This window comes from Taudactylus pleione, unplaced genomic scaffold (genome assembly GCF_031769625.1).
Source record: "Taudactylus pleione unplaced genomic scaffold, aTauple2 ptg000026l, whole genome shotgun sequence".
Taxonomy (NCBI): domain Eukaryota; kingdom Metazoa; phylum Chordata; class Amphibia; order Anura; family Myobatrachidae; genus Taudactylus; species Taudactylus pleione.
This window is the reverse complement of record NW_028284428.1, coordinates 3,050,922-3,057,779: the sequence shown is the minus strand read 5'-3', so window position 1 is coordinate 3,057,779 and position 6,858 is coordinate 3,050,922. Positions and strand designations below refer to the sequence as shown.

At 38.1% G+C, this 6,858-nt stretch overlaps 1 pseudogene; it reads left to right on the top strand.

Annotated features, from left to right (window-relative positions):
• The first annotated feature begins 2,490 nt into the window (after positions 1 to 2,490).
• LOC148539183 (5S ribosomal RNA) lies at positions 2,491 to 2,609 on the top strand (annotated as a pseudogene).
• Positions 2,610 to 6,858: the final 4,249 nt, after the last annotated feature.

The following is a 6,858-nucleotide window of genomic DNA, read 5'->3' as shown; positions in this document are numbered from 1 at the left end:
AATTACCAAGGGCAGCTATATTCAAATAAACTAATTTAGTATAGAGAAAAGTAGAAGATAATACAGCACCTCCTGGATAATATTTATATAATGGTAAGTAATTATAGTTATTCACTCTCCCACTTGGTTATGGGTGTCAGCCAACACTAGAATATTTAAATAGCAGTGGTAATCTGCTATTGTAAACATCTTACTAATGGACCCAGTGTTGAAGGATATTCTTCCTCCTAGACCGCCTATTGTATTTAAGATAGCCCGTAGTCTAAAATAAATATTGTCACCAAGCATGACAAGGCCTGTAACAATACAAGGCAATGGATCCCTGCCTAGATGCCTAGGATGCTACAAATGTGGGAAATGTAACATTTGTAAATATGTACATCCACAAAGAAGGGTATTTTCGGATTCCACGGGCTTGAAAGAATACAAAATCAAACAATATATGGATTGTAATTCGACCTCCATCATATACAGTCAGGCACATAAATATTGGGACATTGACAGAATTTTCATATTTTGGCCTCCATTCACCACCACAATGGCTTTGAAATGAAACAAATGAAATGTGCTTTAACTGCAGACTTTCAGATTTAATTTGAGGGTAATTACATCCAAATCAGGTGAACGGTGTAGGAATTACAACAGTTTCTATATGTGCCTTTCCACTTTTAAGGGGCCAAAAGTAATGGGACTATCAACTCAAAAGCTATTTCATGGACAGGTGTGGGCTATTCCCTCGTTATTTCATTATCAATTAAGCATGTAAAAGGTCTGGAGTTGATTCTAGGTGTGACATTTGCATTTGGAATCAGTTGCTATCGACTCTCAATATGAGATCCAAAGAACTGTCACTATCAGTGAAGCAAGCCATCATTAGGCTGAAAAATCAAAACAAACCCATCAGAGAGATAGCAAAAACATTAGGTGTGGCCAAATCAACTGTTTGGAACATTCTTAAAAAGAAAGAATGCATCGGAGAGCTCAGCAACACCAAAAGACTCGGAAGACCACGGAAAACAACTGTGGTGGATGACAGAAGAATTATTTCCCTGGTGAAGAAAAACCCCTTCACAACAGTTGGCTAAATCAAGAACACTCTCCAGGAGGTAGGTGTATATGTGTCAAAGTGAACAATCAAGAGAAGACTTCAGAAGAGTGAATATAGAGGGTTCACCACAAGATGTAAACCATTGGTGAGCCACAAAAACAGGAAGACCAGATTAGAGTTTGCCAAACAACATCTAAAAAAGCCATTACAATTCTGGAACAACATCCTATGGACAGATGAGACAAAGATCAACTTGTACCAGAGTGATGGGAAGAGAAGAGTATGGAGAAGGAAAGGAACTGCTCATGATCCAAAACATACCACCTCATCAGTGAAGCATGGTGGTGGTAGTGTCATGCCGTGGGCATGTATGGCTGCCACTAGAACCGGTTCCCTTGTATTTATTGATGATGTTGCTTCTGACAAAAGCAGCAGAATTAATTCTGAAGTGTTTCGGGCAATATTATATGCTCATATTCAGTCAAATGCTTCAGAACTCTTTGGACGGCGCTTCACAGTGCAGATGGACAATGACCCGAAGCATACTGCAAAAGCAACCAAAGAGTTTTTTTAAGGCTAAAAAGTGGAATGTTATGCAATGGCCAAGTCAATCCCCTGACCTGAATCCGATTGAGCATGCATTTCACTTGATGAAGACAAAACTGAAGGGAAAATGCCCCAAGAACAAGGAGGAACTGAAGACATTTGCAATAGAGGCTTTGCAGAGTATCACCAGGGATGAAACCCAGCGTCTGGTGATGTCTATGCATTCCCAACTTCAGGCTGTAATTGCCTGCAAAGGATTTGCAACAAAGTATTAAAAAGTGAAAGTTAGATTTAGGATTGTTTAGTTTGTCCCATTACTTTTGGCCCCTTAAAAAGTGGCACATATAGAAACCATTGTAATTCCTACACCGTTCACCTGATTTGGATGTAATTACCCTCAAATTAAATCTGAAAGTCTGCAGTTAAAGCACATCTTGTTTGTTTCATTTGAAAGCCATTGTGGTGGTGAATAGAGGCCAAAATATGAAAATTCTGTCAATGTCCCAATATTTACACACCTGACTGTATCTACTGGAATGTTCATGTGGGATAAAATATGTTGGGAAAACTAAGAGACCTTTAAAAATCAGGATCCAGGAACATATTAGAAATATTAAGAATAAGGTGGAAGGACACGCAGTTTCTCAACATTTTACCCTGCATCATAATTCGGACCCAGAGGAATTGAGCTTCAAAGCAATTGAACAAGTCACAATGGGAGAGAGAGGAGGAGATCTTGCCAAGAAATGATCCCAACGCAAGATGTTTTGGATTTTAGAATTAAGAACTATGACTCTGGAAGGCTTCAATGACAGCTATGAGATAGCACCTTTTCTATAATACTATCGAATTTCTGAGAACTGCGGATTAACCTAGGCCTATGGACCATGGCAGATATCTACAGCCATACCTACCCCCTGACGCCCAATCTCATCTGATCTTGGAAGCTAAGCGGAGTTAGGCCCGGGTAATACTTGGATGGGAGACCTCCTGGGAAGTCCGGGTGCTGTAGTTTCTCTGGAGGTATTTAGAATATGTGGACCTGAACTATAAGAATAATGAAGTACCAGCATCAGAATTATAGAAGAACTGGAATAGTCTCTACTACTAATATGATGTCCATTTCGCATCCCCTCCACTAGTGCATCAGTAATTATGAACCATGAAGGAGACCAGTACCTAGGTAACTATACCCGCCCATACCCACTTCCTAATGCCCAATCTCGTCCGATCTTGGAAGCTAAGAATGGTGGGGCTTGGATAGTACTTGGTTGGGAGACCTCCTAGGAAGTCTGAGTGCTGTAGTTGTATCTATAGAGGTATATAGGAAACCTTGGTATGAAGAACTCCAGACAAATTGGAATTACCATTGGAGGAAGTGAATTAAGATAGACCTCAGTCACTATCCTAAAACAGACTGCACCTATTTCCAGGATCAGAATTTATGAGACAGTTTTGGACTAATGAACTAACACATTTCTTGGACACTAGTGACAGAAGAGTGAACCATGACCTAACAAACTAAATATTTTGAAGCAGATCCATCTCCTGTGTCCATACATAAAAATGGGAATTTACATATAAGTTCCAGGAAAGAAATATATTTATAAAATGAATATTACTTCAGTTTCTTTATATGCTTTATATGTATGTGTAAACCTATGAGAATGAATAATTATATAAAAAGAACATAGTAGGAATACTACCGTTCTATCATTAGTAGAACCAAATTTTATATTTTTTGTATAGGTTGTCCTTAATGGGTTAAAATTATCCTGACTGATAATATACAAAAAAAACCTAATCTATCCCACCATGTTGAATATGCTTTATTAATTGTTAAGATATTCATTAGGGAAGATTGTATTTATATCAACTGGGGCAAAACAGTAATTTGATGATAATATTATCAAAATCATGACAGTAGCTTATGTACTTAGATATGTTCAATTAAGTGCTTTGGACTTATAATTCATTATAATCAACTGAAATTATGTACCTCTGAAAAGTATTTACAAAAGAATTATTTGGGACACAACCCATTATATTGAATTTTTTAATTACTGCCACGAATATCTCTTTCAGAATTTTCTTATAAGATAACCATAAAAATGGCAGCCTGCAATAGAGTGACAGGGATGTACCTCTACTGACTCCACGATGAGACTGAAACATACGCATGCAGGATCACGTGAGAAACGTGGTTGAAATAAAAGAAAATGGAATGATGGCGTTATGCCAGCGGGGAAAGGACGGAAGTGACGTTAAAGGATCCACAGAGAGAAGGGGCGGAAGTGATGCGGCTAGTCATACAGGATGTACACATATCCAGGATACCGGAGATCACATCAACTGGATACGGCGCACGCGGAGTAGAACACGTGATACGCTAACCAGATATGATGAACATGGAGAAGCGCATGTGACACATGAAGTGAGGATGGAAGTGACACATACACCCGATCACTATGGACAGAAATATTAACAACTATGGGCGGAAGTCCCCCGGAGCCCGATGTTACTAAAAAGAGGAAAGACTTAATAACTGACTCAAAATCATTATTAGATAAGCGTCTAGCTGGATTACATGATAAATAGTATGATGCACTTGTCTATATATGAGTTTTGGTAAAATCGGGACATTATCATTCAGAGGAAGTGATGTCATTGATTACTACCAATGAATACTAATTAGTGTAGTATATAAAGTCCCTAAATCTTTAATGGAGCCACATTACCATTGAAGAAGTCTGGGAAACAGACGAAACGCGTTGGGGAGCTCCATGCCTGCTTTACATGAACCTACCTGAATAAGATCTATCTGTTTAAAAGATAAGCACTTGGCACTTTCTACTATTCATTTGATTCAATTGATCTTTTAACATTTATCTTATGTATTATGTTGATTATGAAACAACCTTTTAAAATATCCTGCTATATATTTGTGTTTATTTATAATTCTCTTTGTATATTGTTTTATATTTTTTTTAATCATTAAACATTGTTATTTTTATCTACATTTCTGTTCCTGTCAATTAGTCATAATATTGGTTATATGAGCTTGTTGTATGTATGTATATATATATATATATATATATATATATATAAGAAGTAACGTTTATCCCAGAGGTCTTATTATTTAGCACGGTTTTATGCATTGTTGCACTGGCACTTATTAACACAAGCTATTAGCTTTATTAGTCTCCCTTTTGGAAACTTATTTATCACTATTGCAATTATTTATTTGTATAAAACCATCCTTTTACTCACTAAGGACACTATTTGTTTATTCATTCACTTAAGTATTTATTTATTTATATATTAATCTATGCATTGCACCTGAGCACGGTTGTCGCCTTGCACCAAGTCCAGTTTAAATTTAACTTTTTCTTTACAATAGCAGATTACCACTGTTATTTAAGTATTCTTGTGTTGGCTTACATCCATAACCGAGTGGTAGAGTGAATATAGGTACATAACTATAATTACTCACCATTATATAAATATTATCCAGGAGGTGCTGTATTATCTTCTACATATATATATATATATATATATATATATATAAAGAAAGTCAGAAATCCACTGCACTCACCACACCCAGATTTGGGGTGAAGACTTGCACCATACTTGTCAACTCTCCCTCATTGTCAGGGAGACTCCCTGAAATAGCAGCAATCTCCCTGTCTCCCTGAAGAGTCTACCAATCTCCCTCATTTCATCTTACCCCCATCATGACACTGTTAAATAAAAGAAAAACAGAGATATATACAGTACATTCAAATGGGATCATTAGTATCATTTCCCTGCATTGGTTGTAAGGTCCAATGATACCTATGGTTACATGTATTTTCTGAGAAGTATCAGTGTGTTTTCATCAATAAGTAGATCTTACTAACTGCTTTGGGGCTCATTTTACATGTGGATGTAAATCAATTTTATGACACACCTCTCAGATGTAGCAGTACATGCCCACTTTACCTCTGCACTCATAGGTGCTGCTTTTATAATCTCCCTGAAATGCTTTTTCAAAAGTAGGCAAGTATGACCTGCACTCGCCATCCCCAAGCCTGGGCTGCAAGTGGCTTGTGACCACATTGCTTAAATAAATAAAAACAGAAAACTCAGCACTCACCATTGTTAAATCGCTCACAATAATACATAAATAATGGGGTTTTGGTTCATAGATTGATCAATGCATATAAGCCTGCAGCCCACATCACGGGACCCCATTTCTCTGCAGGTCCTGCACTATCTGTCATACTTATGGAAACCTGGTAGCTGCTATCACAGAGTTTAAACTGAAAAAATGTTATCTGGTTTAAAGCTTACATGCCAACTAACTTTTGGCTTTTAAAGGCAAGACAGTCACCAAACATAGCTTCTATCATACTACCAAAAAGGCAGCTGTTTTATATATATATATATATATATATATATATATAATGTATTTTTTTTTTTTTTTTTAAGGGGGGACGCAAAATAGAGCATTTAACCCTGAGCTCTACTTGGTCTAGAACCGGCCTTGACATAGATGCTGCTTATTACTTATCGGATGTGAGAATGTAGAGAGGAAAAAAAATATAGGTAGCCTGTAGAGAGGGGATGTAATTGGGTAGGATAGTCTATTGCAGTGGTTCTCAAATTCGATCCTCAGGACCCCGAACAGGTCATGTTTTGCCGGTAATCCAGCAGGTGAACAGGTGTATTCATTACTCACTGACACATTTTAAAAGATCCACAAGTGGAGCTAATAATTTTCCATTGTGAGGAGACCTGGAAATCATGCACTGTTTGTGGTCCTGAGGACCGAGGGCCCAATTCAGACCCGGTCGCTAAGCTGCGGACGCACGCTATTGGTGATTATCGCCCATCTGAGCATGCGTATGCGTCAAAATATGCATGTGTGAACCAGTCACTGCGTCCGGGAATCGTGCGCACGTAGTATACTGATTGAACACTAGTTTGAGTGACAGAATGTGCCATTTGTGGGTGGTAACAGGGGAAGGTGCTTGGGAACAGGGGAGTGGTGCTACGAACGCAGGTGTGTCTGGGAGTCAAAACTGAGTTTTATGGGTGTATATAATTAGGAAAGGTGCGTCATTGTACACATCACTTGGTTGTATTTCAGCCTGCAGTGATCGCAGTGCTTGTGGCGGGGTAAGGTCTACCTCAAGTGCTGCGTGCAGCTCCGATGGTTCCGATTATTCAAATACTTCCTGGAGATGACGTGTGTTAAGAAAGAAAAGTGGGCGTTTTTATAC